This window comes from Caretta caretta, chromosome 6, assembly GCF_965140235.1.
Source record: "Caretta caretta isolate rCarCar2 chromosome 6, rCarCar1.hap1, whole genome shotgun sequence".
In the NCBI taxonomy this organism is placed as follows: domain Eukaryota; kingdom Metazoa; phylum Chordata; order Testudines; family Cheloniidae; genus Caretta; species Caretta caretta.
The window spans coordinates 59,280,049-59,296,467 of NC_134211.1; the positions used below are offsets into that span (position 1 = coordinate 59,280,049).

At 42.6% G+C, this 16,419-nt stretch overlaps 1 long non-coding RNA gene across 1 annotated transcript; it reads right to left on the reverse strand.

Moving 5' to 3' along the window:
• Window positions 1–975: 975 nt before the first annotated feature.
• Window positions 976–13,648, reverse strand: LOC125638955 (uncharacterized). The gene is made up of 4 exons (XR_007357331.2): window positions 13,200–13,648; window positions 10,457–10,551; window positions 2,298–2,400; window positions 976–1,430 (listed from the first exon to the last, which is right to left on the reverse strand). It is a non-coding gene; the product is annotated as an uncharacterized LOC125638955 (long non-coding RNA).
• Window positions 13,649–16,419: the final 2,771 nt, after the last annotated feature.

The following is a 16,419-nucleotide window of genomic DNA, read 5'->3' on the forward strand; positions in this document are numbered from 1 at the left end:
GCTGAGGTCCAAAAGCAGGAAGCTTCAAACTAGGGAAACTTGCTTAATGAAGTGGAAGTGTGTCTCCACCTGGGAAGTTCAGAAAGAGGTAGAGCCTACATAGTCCAAAGTCAAAACAGTAGTGGACTCTCTACTATGCTTAATGCTGTTAAATCTGTGTCAGAGCTCAGCCCACCTAGCTGCAATTTCAGTTTTCCACCTCCCATAGCATTGATCATGTATCTTCACTTTCCCTACAGTGAGTTTCTTCATATCAGCTTGGTGTGTTAGTGAGATTCAGGCCCTGAAACGGGTGGTCTTGTGTTCTCACCCCAAACTCCTATCAATGTGGTTTCTAGTTTCAAGCTCAATAAAGTCATTAAGCTGCTTCTATTTTCCTCCAAACTTCATTCACATCTAGATTTGGTTGCATATATGGTTAAGACCAGGCATCAGTCCATCTCAACACACTATTTAAGTGTGTGTGTGTGTACACATACGTATACGTATATATACACTTGAATACTGTGACTTCGTAGGTGTTCAGCCAACTGTGGGGATTACAGCATGTTCAGCTGTGGGTAAAGCAGCCTCCACTACATGCCTCAGCAGTGTTTCCATCATTGAGACGTACAGAGCGGCTGCTTGGATGTCTATTATACAGCATTATTCTCTTAGTGTGGTCTCTAGATCATGCCAGATTTGTGAGTGCAGTTTTACAGTCATTTTCACCTTTTGAAGGTCTCTACTGCTGGTTCATCTCACAAGACAAGCAATCAATATAGACATTCCTTAGTGCGGAAAAAGGTTACTATAGATTGCACATACCTCTCACCTTTTCCACTCTGTTTAATTTTTGATTAAGGATTACTTAGTGATAAGAGCTCAAGGATTGTAGGGGCCCCTTCCCCTTATGCCCTTGGAAATCAGCTCAAGCCTTTCTGATTTTAAATAACTTGCAGTAACAGTGCAATACCGCTAAGTCTGGCTGAGAGATCTATTTTCTGTTATATAAATATTCATACAAGCTTTTTACCACTAAGAGGGGCCTGTGCCACATAATGTCCAAGTGTTTCAAGGTGGCTGAGATAATATCTTTTGTTGCAGCAACTTCAGTTGGTGAAAGAGACAAGTTTATGAGCTACACAGAGCTCTTCAAGTATTTCAATCTAATTAATATTCATATTGAACTGTCCAAAGAATTGTCTCTGTTCTTTGCTTTCCTGGATTTGCCTGTTTTGGTTTACTGCTTTTTTTGCCTCCCCGTTGTTGTTCCTTGTCTTGTTATTGCGGAAGTCTTTTGCAAAATGACGACCAAAGTATGCTCTGAAAACACTTAGGCTGGGGATTAGTTTTATCTCATCCAGTCGGTTTTCTAGAAGTGGTGGTTCTTGGCCAAGATTCTTTGATCTCTGGTCCTCACAAGCTTTGTCCTGGACCTTGTTGGTTGCCTGTGGGTTGCGAATAAGGGATTGCTCCTTAAAGACCACATCTTAAAATATCTGAAGGCCTTAAATACTAAGACCTGGGAGCCTGTGACAGGTATGGAACAGTGATATGCTGTGTTCTTTTCAGTTTTCCCTGGAAAGAGTGTGGGCTCTCGTATCTTGTACAAGTTGCCACTTTTTAAAATTTCCTAGAGATTTTCATGGTGTGTGTGTTACAAAGTTATCCTTTATAACTCAAGTTTGTCTGTAAAGCAAGTTTAAGGGTTATCTCTTAGCCCCACTGCTGTATATGGGATTTTCACTCCATATAATAGTCAATGACTATACAAGGGGTGTGATGGGTTCGGTCACAGAGACCCCCTTGGGACGGTCACCTGATGTGCTGAAATTAGTATTGAGCCTGTTTTCCCTGCCAGCTTGGGACTTCCAGAATCCTGTCTTGTTGAGCCAGACACGCTAGCCAATTGCAGACCTAGGGTCTGGTCCACACCCCCAAAGCTGCAGTCTTTAACAAAAAACTGCTCAGCAGGTTTCCTATCTCCGGCACCCAGACACCCAGCTCCCAATGGGATCCAAACCCCAAATAAATCTGTTTTACTCTGTATAAAGCTTATACAGGGTAAACTTATAAATTGTCTGCCCTCTATACACTGATAGAGAGAGATGCAGAGTTGTTTGCTCCCCCAGGTATTAATCACTTAATCTGGGTTAATTAATAAACAAAAGTGATTTTATTAAGTATAAAAAGTAGGATTCAAGTGGTTTCAAGTAATAACAGACAGAACAAAGTAAGTCACAGAGCGAAATAAAGCAAAAACACGCAAGTCTAAGCCTAATATATTAAGAAACTGATTACAGATAATACCTCACCCTCAGAGATGTTCCAATAAGCTTCTTTCACAGACTTGACTCCTTCCTAGTCTGGGCCCAATCCTTTCCCCTGGTACAGTCCCTGTTAGTTCCAACAGACATCCTAGGTGAAAAACAAGGGCTTTCTTATGACTGCACCTCCTTTGTTCTGTTCCACCCCCTTTTATAGCTTTGGCACAAGGCGGGAATCTTCTGTCTCTCTGGGTCCCACCCCTCCTTCTAAATGGAAAAGTACCAGATTTAAGATGGATTCCAGTATCAGGAGACATGATCACATGTCCTGTGAGACCCCAGCGTCCATTCTTCCTGGGCTGGCCCACACATACATAGGAAGGTTTTTAAGTAAGCAGAGCCATTTACAACCAATTGTCCTAGTCAATGGGAGCCATCAAGATTGGATTTGAGTAGTTTTAGGTGCAGTTAAGGATATAAGACTCTCCTTCCAGCCTTTAGTCATCTTAAAATGACATCTGAATATAGAACTGGCAGAACCAGCTCTGCAACATACATGGGACAGTGCTTGTGTATGCAGTGCACAGACACCTACATGGGAATGGACATTTGCAACACATCTGGAAGAACAACAGTTACAGAAAGGTTGGTAACTGTTTCTTCACTCTGGGGGGGGAAGGGAAAAGGAACTGAATGAAGACTTATCTGGACAAACAGTCAGTGCATGGCATGCTAGTGCAAGGTAGATTTACACCCCAAGCTGCCAGGCACTATCTGTCCATGAACCCTGCTACCCTGCACTGAAAGTTCTCTCGTGGACTTTGATCTACACTGCTTTGAAACAGGAGAAGATCAAAGTGCACTAGACCACTTTCAATGAAGGGCAGCATGGTCCACACAGACAGTTAGGGCATAAAATATCAGGGTTGGAAGGGACCTCAGGAGGTCATCTAGTCCAACCCCCTGCTCAAAGCAGGACCAATCCCCAACTCAATCATCCCAGCCAGGGCTTTGTCAGGCCTGACTTTAAAAACCTCTAAGGAAGGAGATTCCACCACCTCCCTAGGTAACTCATTCCAGTACTTCACCATGCTCCTAATGAAAAAGTTTTTCCTATCATCCAACCTAGACCTCCCCCACTGCAACTTGAGACCATTACTCCTTGTCCTGTCCTCTTCTACCACTGAGAACAGTCTAGATCCATCCTCTTTGGAACCCCCTTTCACGTAGTTGAAAGCAGCTATCAAATTACCCCCCCCCCATTCTTCTGCAGACTAAATAATCCCAGGCCCCTCAGTCTCCCCTCATAAATCATGTGTTCCAGTGCCCTAATCATGTTTTCCAATTTTTTCACATCCTTGTAGTGTGGGGCCCAAAACTGGTCACAGTACTCCAGATGAGGCCTCACCAATGTCGAATAGAGGAGAACAATCACATCCCTCGATCTGCTGGCAATGCCTCTACTTATACATCCCAAAATGCCATTGGCCTTCTTGGCAACAAGGGCACACTGTTGACTCATATCCAGCTTCTCGTCCACTGTAACCCCTAGGTCCTTTTCTGCAGAACTGCTGCCTAGCCGCTTAGTTCCTAATCTGTAGCAGTGCATGGGATTCTTCTGTCCTAAGTGCAGGACTCTGCACTTGTCCTTGTTGAACCTCATCAGATTTCTTTTGGCCCAATCCTCTATTTTGCCTAGGTCCCTCTGTATCCTATCCCTACTCTCCAGCATATCTAGCATGGCAAGCTAGTTCAAGGTAGTGCAAAGAAGGTTGGGGTGTAAATCTATCTGCCCATCCAGACAAGCCCCGAGGATGGTGCAAATTACAGAGGCAAGTGTGAATCTACTGTAAATAGTATGCACATTTGTGGTTTATGTAAATAGTGTATATTTGGAGACACCCTATTTAGAGCCATCTCTGACACCAGGAAATGCTGTGTACAATGTCATGTTGAGTTCCTTGGAAACATACATACAGTAATTCACATTGCTCCTCTGCTGTCACTCTGATGATGTAACAAAATGTGCCTCGTTTGTGTTTTTGTGGCTTTCCATGCCTCAGTGAAGACTGTTTAAAAAATAAATTCCAGTTGGCAACAATGAGAAGAGAAAGGATGGTCTTCTGGTTAAAGTAAAGAATTGAAGGGAATGGAATCTACAATTCTCTACTCTCAGTGATGGGATTTGCCCTTAGCTGGGACATGATTTTCAGCATTCAGCCCCCCATGTATGTATGTATTATGATTGTCTTTAATCACATGATCACATACTCTTTCCCGCCCCTCCCCCCAAAGGACCTCCACCTTATTCAATGCACAGGATAGACCTGCTCTGAGGATAAATGAGGATTGTGTACTAAAGGAGGCGGCTGTTGTGCAGTACCCCTGTCTCATTTTGTAGTAGAAATTGGAATATATGTATCACATTAGACGGGGTTTCAGGTTGAGAAAGGAAGGATTAATGATTTTTAAGCAATTGAATCTTGCCTTGGAGTACTGAACTCTATTCCTGCCTTTGCCACAGAGCTTCTATGTGATACTGGGCAAATCACGTAAACCAAAGAAGTTGCTAACTGTGTGTTCATTTTCTGAGTGCCCACCTTGAAACACTGCAGCCTGATTTGCAGAAGTACTAAATATTCACAGCTGCAAGTGAAGTCAATCGCAGTTGTACTTGAATATATTAAGTGCTATGAATGCTAAGTACTCTTAAAAATCATGTCCTAGGCCTCTCAAATCAGGCACCCAAAATTAGTGGATCCTTTTGACTTTAAACTTTCTCTGTGTCAGCTGCCCATCGGTAAAATAGGGATAGTACCACCCCATCTCACAGGGTTTTATAAAGATTAATTAATGTAATTAATGCTTGTGCAGAAGCACTCAGATCCTATAGAAAAGCCCAGGAAGAAATTAATAATTCTGTCTTCAGAGCAGGATTTGAATAGCATGCAGTAAATAAGGCCTTTGGTCACATATTGGACAATGCCAATAAAACAGAACATTGAAAAGCCACTCATTAATTGAACATCTATCTTGTGGACTGAATGAGGCATGTGATCATGTAATTAAAGACTATACCATAAATTCTCAAGGGGGCTCTTCCTACCTTGATAATGATTTTTAAATAGTTTTGTGTGTTTAATTTCCTAGCTTTTTAAAAAAGCAAACTGAAAAAACAAATGTCATATGTGGTGGTATACTGACACCCACATGGTTCATCAGCAGGAGTGGAACCTTTAGATCCATCACAAAGACCTTTGTCATGAATGAAGTAACTGATATAGATCTTCACTAGGGGGAGATGAGATGCACACTTCACCAGTGAGTTTTTCACATATTTCCTGACAGCAGAGGAATGATGAGATTCAGGAATTGTGGATTCCATTCCAGACTCTGAAGAGGAGTGTGGCGTGCTCTAGTAGGCAGACTCTTATCCCTTTTCCCGAGGCTTGATCCCTTCTGCCCCATCCCCTCCAACCTGTCCCAGTCCTGTCTCTTCCCCCACTCCAATTCTCTTTGCCTATCTAGTCTCAGTCTTCACTCCCCAGGCATTCAGGCACTCCAGACCCTCATCCCGCCCAAACTCCTTATGTTCAGTCTCCTTGCCCTGCCAGTCACAGTTCTTCCCTCCTCACTCCTTGTCCAGTTTTGTCTTTCCCCACCTCGCTACTGGCTACCAGTCCAAGTTTCCCTCCTTTGGCTCCTTGTTCAATCTGTCTCCCCGTCTCCTTGTCCCAGTCTCATTTCTCTCCCCACATCCCAACTCCTTGCCAGATCTCTCTCTCTCTCTCTTCATTTCCCTGTCCCTGTTCTCCCCCCCTCCATTGGTTCCTAGTCTCCTTAGCCAGCGAGTCCCAGTCTCTGCCCAGTTCCTCACTTGACCTCAGTGTTCTTTTCCCAATCAGTCACAGTTCCCCTCACAAATCCCAGTCAGTTTCTCTCCCCCACCTCTTCAATCCCAGTCTCACTACACTCCTCCCAATCTACTTCTCCTCCCCTCCCCCCCACTATTCATAGATTCATAGATATTTAGGCCAGAAGGGACCATTATGATCATCTAGTCTGACCTCCTGCACAATGCAGGCCACAGAATTTCACCCACCACTCCTAAAAAAGACCTCACACCTATATCTGTGCTATTGAAGTCCTCAAATTGTAGTTTGAAGACCTCAAGGAGCAGAGAATCCTCCAGCAAGTGACCCGTGCCCCATGCTACAGAGGAAGGCGAAAAACCTCCAGGGCCTTCCAATCTGCCCTGGAGGAAAATTTTGCCTCTCTTTAGGAGATTTTTGATCTGAAAACTGAAAGAACATATTCTCATTCCTTCTACATTCACATCAGATAGTTTACTCTTCCATGCTGCCTGGGTCCCAGTAATGGGATGTGAGGGAGTGTCAAAGGAGAGAGAGAGACCCTGCTCTCATTTCTGGTGCCAGCTCCACTCCACTCCACCTGAGGAAAGCTAGGAAGAAGCAGTCTCTACAGCAAAACTCCTTGTGAGCCGGTTAGCCCAGGGATGGAGCATGCTCGGGTGCTCTGGGAATGACACATGAGCAGTCTAGTCAGCACTGGGAACTATGAGAAGTTCACACATGTTCAACAAAGACGGACTCTGGAGATTTTTAATGTTAAGATCTAGCTTATCTGAGTGTGTATAAACTGCAATTTTTCATAGACTTCTAAATTGTCCAAATGTGGATGGATTTTCACATCTCTGGTGCAAAGGTCACCTCTCCCCCTGTGCCAAATTTCAAGTCCCTGTTCCAAAGCAGGAAGTGCTAGAACTGTTATAAGAAAAGGTCTCAAGAATTTTTTAAGATCGGGCAAAACATATTTTTCCCTAGCCTCATTCTCAGAACTGAACCATTTTGGCTGAAATGTAAAATATATAAGCTGGAGACAGATGAAAGCCTTCAATTTTTTAAAAAAGTCTGTGATTTACGTTAGTAATTCAAATTTTATTGATCGTGCTTGTCCTGGAAAAGAGTATGGATTACTGGACAATGACTAGGTTATGATATCAACTATCAAGCAAGTGCAACCTGAATGAGGGATGAAATTCTTCCTATTCACACCCCTACTCCATATTTTTCACTTCTCCATGTAAGACTTCCAGGAAAACAGGAGAAACTAGACTTGATATTCTTAATATTTCTAAGCTAAAAAGTAAACTAAAACAAAAAAAAGGTTTCAAGCCTTCTTTATCCATTGTAAACAAGGGTAACACTTCCCCACCCCCTTTCTTTAACTCCCTGTAAACTTTCCTACCCACTGATGTTTCATAGTTACTGGATTAGCCTCCCTACTCTGGGGTTATCTTTCTGCCATGAGGGGATCAGAATGGGGAAAGCACAGGACAGTCCACGTGGAAGTGAAAGAGAATCCTGAAAGCAGAAGATATGAGTACCATTACATATTTGTGGACGTTGAGGCCTATCCTAGAAGAACTGTTGTAATTGAAGATAATAGATAGTACGTTGGTTCTTTCACTGTGACAGTTCTTGAAGAGTGCTGAATGATGTGCAGTCAGTGTACAAATGAATGCTGAGTGATGCAGCATACCATCTACAATTTTGCAATCTTACTCCCTTACTTACATCCATGGAATCTCACTGAAGGTAGTAGGGTGGCACAGGTGTAACTGGGGCCAGTAGAGAATTGGTCACTATCAGTGTATTTATAATGGAAGTATAATAGGATTTGAAGTGAATCAAATTTTAAAATAGTGTCATCCTTTATGGCAAAAAGGCATGATAGGACAGAAATCATTGTACAATTAATTTAATGCTGGATAGTATTTCTATGCACAATCCCTAATATTGTCTTCCAACATTTCAAAATTATTTTCTTTTGTTTATATTTCACAACAGCACTTCAATAAAGAATGATATACCAAAAAACCCCTCAGTCTTCTGATTTACAAGTGTAATTGAGCTCATGGCTTGCTGACTGGTTATCTGTGATTTTAGGACACTGTTTATTGCCAACATCTACGCCTGTCACCAAAAGCAGGCGCTGGATGTTGTCTTCTCTAAATCAGGAGCTAATGGATGATGTTGGTCTTTACTTTCTCTCAACCTTTCACCAGTTCATGCTGTTTCAGTATACTCTGCTAATGTAGAACTCTGTAAGCCCTGATTAGACACAAGTGAGGACATCTCAATGACAGCTTTCGTTCCCCTAAAATAGGGGTCTGTGACTGGAAAAGCACTTCACAGATATCAGTGAGGTTATTTCTAATCCAAACTGGACCCTCCCGCTGGAATTCACTAGGGATTGTGTCATTTGCAGAAGAGATAGAAGTGTTTTATTTCAGGGTCTGGAACTCCTACTTTAAGACAGTATGTAACTGACATTTTCTCCCTCTCCTGAATATATTTGTGGCTTTTATTTCTTGTTTGGAAGAAACACTGTAGTATAAAATAGTTTAAAGGACATTGTAAATTAATTTGCTATTTTCCAGTTGTCTTTTTTTTATTTGAATGGATGAAATGAATGTTATACAATAAATTTAAAAAACAAACAAGCAAACAACCTATCCTCCCCCTATACTTGGTGTTCTCTGAGGTGATCTGACTCATTCCATGGGCGTGTCCACCACAGGGTCTGGAATTTATCTTCCTAGATATCCTGAGGAAACAACCTAAACAACTACAATACCATCTTCCCATAGGGAATAGGGCCTGCAGGCAATGCATGCTGGGATTAATTTAACCACCTACTATGTCAGTACTATGTACTAATTAATTATGCGTTTCCATAAAGTATAATTTAAAAGGTAAGCTATCCAAATAATTACCAATCAATTAAGACATTTTGCAAACATTTTCTGAGATCCAGAGGATCTGCTCGTGCCAGATTGGGCACTCTGTCTCATTGTTAAACTCCTTTCAGATACTTTTGGTCAAATCTGTGCTTATTTTCATTTGAATGTCACCAATGACAATCATGGAGCTTTCGCTGGTGTAATTTAGGGCAGAAAGATGGGGGTGGAGGGCAGACCTTCGGCTAGTATAAATCATCGTGGCTCTACCAAAGTCAAAGGAGCTACTCTGATTTATACCAATGGAGAATCTCACCCTGAACGAAGCACTTAATCCATAAAGGGAGGTCACTTGAGGAGATCAGAAGAGAGACTAAGCAAAAAGTAAAGGAATTTAAAACTATTTTGAACAGGCATGTAATTTTATTCCTGTAACTTTGTTTCCTGCGTGCAGCAATATCACCTGGCAGTGGGAAGATCTTGCAAACTTATCTGTGTCAGGCTGGTGAATACTTGGACATTGAAAACTTAGGACTTAGCTATAGTAGGGATATTTGTATCAGCATAGCTGTGCTAGGGCAAACTCCCTGTGTAGATATGCTACTCCAATATGATATGGGACTTGCACTGGTATAGTTTACCCTGTATTTAAACTGGGTTAAGCCACACAAGTGCATCGACTCTGGGGGCTTGCACCAGTCTAGCTACATTGATTAAAAAATACTCCCAGTGCAAACCGGCCCTTAGATGAGTCAAGGAACAATTACATATGTAACAGGAAGGGATGTTGGTGTTTGAGTAAATAACCCCCTTCCCTTTGAGGCAGCCCTACTCCATTGCCCCAGCATGGTTCTGTGGGGCACTGTGCTGTCTTTTGGATGAGATGTAAATTTGAAGTCCTGATTATTTGTTGCCATTCAAAATTTTATGGAACTTTTTCCAAGACTTGATGTTATCTGTGGTGTCCTGGCCAAATTTCATCACTAATGACAACATTCCACCTCCTTAAATTTGCATTGCAGTTGACAACTGTGCTTCTTTGTCCTTCCTGTTGTATGGTGTTGTGCACACTTAAACACCTTCTGTGTTCCACCAATGGCAGGCGAAAGGATTTATTAGTTTATATTAGTAAAATATTTTTTGAGCCTGAGGGAATTTTTTTTCTTCTTTAGCTCAGGATAACTTAGCTCGGTTACAGTATTCTCCCCTTTAGTTTATGGGAAGGATTAATTAGCAGTGGCCTTTGAATTAGAAAGCAGCCCTGTCCAGTGTAGGTCATGATATTTCTCTGTGATTTATATTTACTGCACTGTTAGAACATAAGTGATGTTTCCAGCAGGGACTGTCAAACAATCAGTTCACACATAACCTGGGACTATTTCTGCTACATAAGCAAAGTGGGCTAAAACTAGAACAGGAATTGAATCAAATCCAGGATGCTTACCTTATTCCTCAATGCTATTGCCACAAGATACTATTTCAGACTTTGAGGACCAGGAAAAGCTGAACCCTTCCACAAATGCCCTACAGGAATTGGTTCTAATGAAAAAGAAAAATAATTTTCTCTATTACCATGATGTACCTGTCCTACTTTTATGCTGAAAAGATCACCTTGCATCATCTTTCAGATGCACTGTACCAGAACATATATTTATTTTGTTGTTGTATTGGGTGCCATACTTTACACTAGCAGATGTGTTCATCCACAGATGAGGTAAATATCCAATTTACAAGGACAAGGAATTTTTCTTAATGACTGCACACGCAGTAGTTTACTATAATTTTTTCTTTATAAAAAATTAAATGCAAACACCTACATTAGTGCAACAAAATATGAAGATTTGATATAAAAGTCTAGGTTCTGACAACCTTACCTTGGCCATTGTGCGTTGACTGCATGTATTGAGGTATATATTTAACCGCATAAAGAATTATCAAAAAAGTGTATGTAATATGGGTTAATTCCTTTTGAAGTGGGAACCTGACCTTTAAATTCCTGAGTACTCTATCCTGTCTAGTTTTAAATGACAAAAGCAATATTAAGACTTCCTTGTTAGGAAATTTATTCCTGATACCTATATATTTTCTTTGCTCAATAATAGAGGACATGGTGTAAGACAAATTTCTTCATTCATTTTTCTTTTTTTGAACTTAGACTGAGGGTACTTATCGGTAAGTGAGGATGAGGTGAATTTTACCATTTGTTTAGTATATGCACACAGATATATCATGAGGTGATCCGATGGAAACTTAGGGCTTGTCTACACTGGCACTTTACAGCGCTGCAACTTTGTCGCTCAGGGTTGCGAAAAAACACTCCTCCTGAGCGCTGCAAGTTTCAGCGCTGTAAAGTGCCAGTGAAGGCAGTGCACAGGCACTGGGAGCCGCGCTCCCAGCACTGGGAGCTATTCCCCGCGTAGGGTTGGGTTTTAGAGCGCTGGGAGAGAGGTCTCCCAGAGCTTTGCCATGGCTACACAAGACACATTAAAGCGCTGCCGCAGCCAGCACTTTAACATTGCTAGTGAAGACATGCCCTTATTCTCATTACTCCTAGTTATAATACTGTGGATAATCCTAAACAATTCCTGCCCCTTCTTAGTGTTTAATAATGCTTTGCCCTTCTCTAGCCTCATTTGTCCAAGAATCTCAAAGCATTTACAAACATTAATTTAGCCTCAAAAAGCCCCTGTGAGTTGAGTATTTACTGGTGAGGAAATAGAGGCACTTAAGGTCTGATCCTGCACTCACTGAAGTAAATGGTGGCATTCCTATTGACTTCAATAGGATGGAGCCCTGAGCATGTCTGTGGCAGAGACAAGAACACTTTTTTTTTTTTACTCTCTCTTTTGCCTCAACCACAAGAGCATCTTTACATCCTTCAAATGCCAGTACACACGTACATCTCTTAATCTCTTCGTTATTTTAATATTTGCTCTTTTCAGGGAAATTGTGAAGTGTAGAGGATGGCTTCCTCCCTCCCTCCGCCTCCTGCTTCATACTTACCTGGGACATAGTGCTTTAGTTGCTAATACTGTAAACTAATCATTTATATTTAAGGTGCCCACCAATGCTTGTACACAGAGGACCAAATATCCATTATTGTTATAAAAAGGACCAATTTTTCTTTAGATGGTGTTTATTCCACTCAGGACTGTTTGGGACTAATGTACTGTTGGTTCCAAGCAGTAACTCATATGACCTATAATTATTCTGAAGAATCAGTTAGGGGGATCACTGCAGGGAAGCAATTATTCTCTTGGCAACATAAGTTTGCCCCCTCAGTAAAAAGTTTATATATTCCAAAGTAAATGTCTTTCATGCTGCTTAGCTAAGTTCATTTGCTACTGCCTGCAATATGTTGATTCTCCTAGAGGACCTTAGTTTATCCATCTCATCTTCCCGGTAGCAGTGCTAATGTGTCCAACTGGATGCAGTGCTGAAAGCCTCCTTATGTATATTATAGCTAATACTAAGAAAAGGGTACTTATGTCACTTCTGCATAAAATATTTGGAAGCTCTTTTTACCTGGACAGTTTTCTCCTTTAGCTTCTCTTTTATTGAGTAATATTACTGTAAGGGTTCTGAATACAATGACAAACTCATCTTAATAAGGGACTGTATTATCTGATGTGTTTGTACAGCATGTAACACAAAGGGGCCATGGTGGGAGTGTGCACATCCTAAGACATTTTTAATTAGTTGCAATGTAACTCTGGTCACACCATCAGAAACTAATCAATTATGAGTAAGTAACAAAAAGAGGCTAGGTTTCAGAGTAACAGCCATGTTAGTCTGTATTCGCAAAAAGAAAAGGAGTACTTGTGGCACCTTAGAGACTAACCAATTTATTTGAGCATAAGCTTTCGTGAGCTACAGCTCACTTCATGCTGTAGCTCACAAAAGCTTATGCTCAAATAAATTGGTTAGTCTCTAAGGTGCCAAAAGTACTCCTTTTCTTTTTGCAAAAAGAGGCTAAGATGTCAATTCATGGCCTCAGAGTAGTAGTCAGGGAGCCTTAATTTCTTTGTCAATTGTACACCAGCCTAAAATATGTTAAGGGTTCAACACAAAGAGAAGCTCTTAGGAGAAGCCATAAAGAACCCATCTTTTCTCTCTAGTACAACACTGAAGGTTTAACTAGGATGAAACCCTAAAACAGCAGCATTTGTCTTACCACTCCACCTCACCTCAGCTTTCCAGGACGGCTGCAGGTGTCAGCATTTCAGTGTGATTTTCAGGATTTAGACACAGGAAGAGGATTCCCTCCAGCTATTATTTTCTTAGTTCTGTAGTACGGCAGAGATTGGATAGGAACTCATTACGATATCAAATTTATTTTGACACCTTCTTATGTAGAGCTATCAGCTCCGACTTGGCAGTAAGGGCCATTTAGGAGGGTCACCTTGAGATGAAGAACAAGATGTCTCTGTGCTTGTCTCCTCCCGCCCCTGCTTACTGTGCGAGGCAGTAGCCCATCTCTGGAACCCTGAGGAGGCTCCCACAGGAGGCTGTCGCTTGTCGCTAGAATCTTGCAGAGGGCTCCATGAGGAGGCTGTCCCATTGCTGGAATCCTTTCTGGGCCCCCATGGCTGCCAGCTGCAGTCCCTTGGCCCCTGGGGCTGAAACAAAAATAGCCTTATTCATAATACAAGCTGTTGCTTTAAATTATAAGGGATTTCCTGATCCTGCTTGCGGTCTAGGAGGCTCTACAGGGAAGTGTGCAATCTGGGTCTTCTGCAGTCTGCAAAGAGCCGTTGTACAGCACAGTGGGGTGAACTGTGCCAGTCTGCCTTACTGAGCAGTCTGCTTTCTGTGTTTTTGGTTCTTGAGTGTTTAACTTTCTGGATTTTAACAAATAAAGTAGTGTTATGTTGCAATCTTCCGGAAAAAGTATCTTGTGTTTTTACCTAACATATCTGGTTGCATGCTGACTCTAACATCCTGCTCCATCCCCACAAAGGGGATGGGAAAAGAGACAAATGGTTAGGTTGAAGTTATGCTTCAGAATGTGAAATATACAGGAAATTAAGTATCAGAGGGGTAACCGTGTTAGTCTGTATCCACAAAAACAAGGAGGAGTCTGGTGGCATCTTAAAGACTAACAGATTTATTTGGGCATAAGCTTTTGCAGGTAAAGCTTATGCCCAAATAAATCTGTTAGTCTTTAAGATGCCACTGGACTCCTCACAGGAAATTAAGCAGATTTGGATCCCAGCAGGTCTGTTACTAGCCCATGAGTGATAATCAACTTCAAACTGTTACTAAGATGAACCTTCTCTGTATCTCAGTTTCCATCTCCTTCATTGTCTAGCACCAGCCATGGGCACCTGGAAACCTTGACTACAGGAACAATCAATGCAAGAAGGGTTTAAAGTGGAGGCTGTTTTCTGCATCTCCTGCTGGGTGGAAAAGTCCCGACCCGTTTTCAAGCGTTGAGGGCCACGTTACGTATCTCCCCAAGGGGGAGCATTTAGGTATTGGTGGGTTTAGGGGCCAAGCTTGGTGGGGCATTGGGGGCGGGGACCCCAGCTTTCTTGTCTGCAGCATTAGCAGGGGCCTTGACTATTTTTGATCTGAAGGGGGGGGGGGGGGGGGCTGGAGTGTCCGACGCGGCTGCTCGAACGGCCTCTCCCGTGGAGGTCGCGCCCCGCTCTCCTCGTTCACTTTGCGCAGTCCCTCTAGTTCTCACGAGTCGGCCCCGCCCCGCCGCACGCACAGACCCGCGCTCCGGCGTGAGCCGCGGCCGCCCGCTTGCCGCGCTGTCGTCTAGGCGCATGCGCAGCCCCCGTTTCTGCGGTCCTCGGGATACGGCTTGGAGTACTGCTTGGCTGCGGTCTTTCGCCTGGGGGGCGCGCGCTACCTCCAGGCGTGGCCGGGCTCCTCCCCGGGGGCGGGAGGGGGAAGCCCAGGGCCAGCCCCTTAGTCAGGCGGCCCGTTTCCTGCCACCGGGCTCGCCCGTCCCAAGCAAGCTGAGCGCGGTGAGGACGCAACCGTCTTGATTCCCGCTCCCTGGCCAGCTTCCCGCCCTTCCTGGGGCACTCACGCGGGGCCCCGCCCTGCCCCTCCCGCTGGGGGACGTGCCTGGCCCGCCCGGCTTTAATGGTGCCATTGACGACAGTGGACGTTGGACTCAGCCACCTAAATAGCATGGTGATAAGTGCTTTAGAAATACAGCTAGACTATAGGATATATAAATAGATACGTTCCTTAATTTCTGGATGAATTTTAAATGGACTATATATTGTGTTTCATGAGTAGTGTCCAAAGTAAAAGGCCACCAATAAGAACAAAGAAATGCTTCACTCTCTCCTTGACAATATTTAATAGAAAGTAGACTGCACAGGAACTTTACCTCTGTATTGTAAAAATCATTGCTTTATCTAAGAGTTTTAAATAGAAGAAGGGAGTGAATAGAAGAAGGGAGTGAACGCAACTCCCCAGACATTGAGAGTGACCACAGGATGTCAGTCTTGCTTTGCAGTCTGACTTGGAAGCATAGAGATGATTGCACACAGGAGGCCGTTTGTCAGAAAATTTGTCACAGATTTTTCTATGTAGTTCCAGTGCTGGAAGTAGTCTGTGGTGAATGGTGGTAGTGGAATGTGGGCATGATATTTTCCTAGCTAGCTAGGTTTGTGACGTGTGGGTAGACATGCCACGTGGCATGTCAGTCAGTGCTTAAACAAGCATCAAGCATTTTTCAGTGTCTGAGGAGCTGCCAGCATTTGGGTGTTAAAATCAATATTTTGCTTTATGAAACTCAACTATATTATGATGGCTATTTATTTTAACCCATTTGGATCACTATTAAATTTGCCCCCTATTATTGTTTGATTGAGAATTTGACAAGCAAATGCTATTTCATGTCTGCCCTGCCATTATCTTAAGAAGAGCCACTAAAAATTGTATAGGTAACCCATCCCAATTTGGTTTTGTACTCCAGAAACTAAAAATCTAAAAGCAGCAGCTCAACCAACTTAGTTAAAGGAGACTATGCACTAGCTATCATTAGTTTCTAGACTTCACATGTACTAGACGGTGAGGCCCTCCAGGCATAGAGCAGGCTTGTCTGTCTTTTTATCTTACGCCATTTGAAAGTACTATCACTGGTACCTAAGTTATCTGAGTTTTGTATTCTGACATTTATATAGTGGAATTTCATGAAGATGTTGTGTAGGTACAAACACATATCTCTGATGAAAGTGTCAAGGGAAATGCATTTCTTGCAACTGCTGATGGAGCTGTCATAGTGAGTGAACATCCCCTTGTCTTTCATAAAATCAGTATGAGTATAGTCAGCAGATAAGAATTCGGTGGGAAAGTGCCATCTTCTTCAGGACTGTGAGTTAATTTTGTGAGTTTTTTTTAATCTTGCGCTAAAATGTAGCATGAGTTTACTACTTCTCC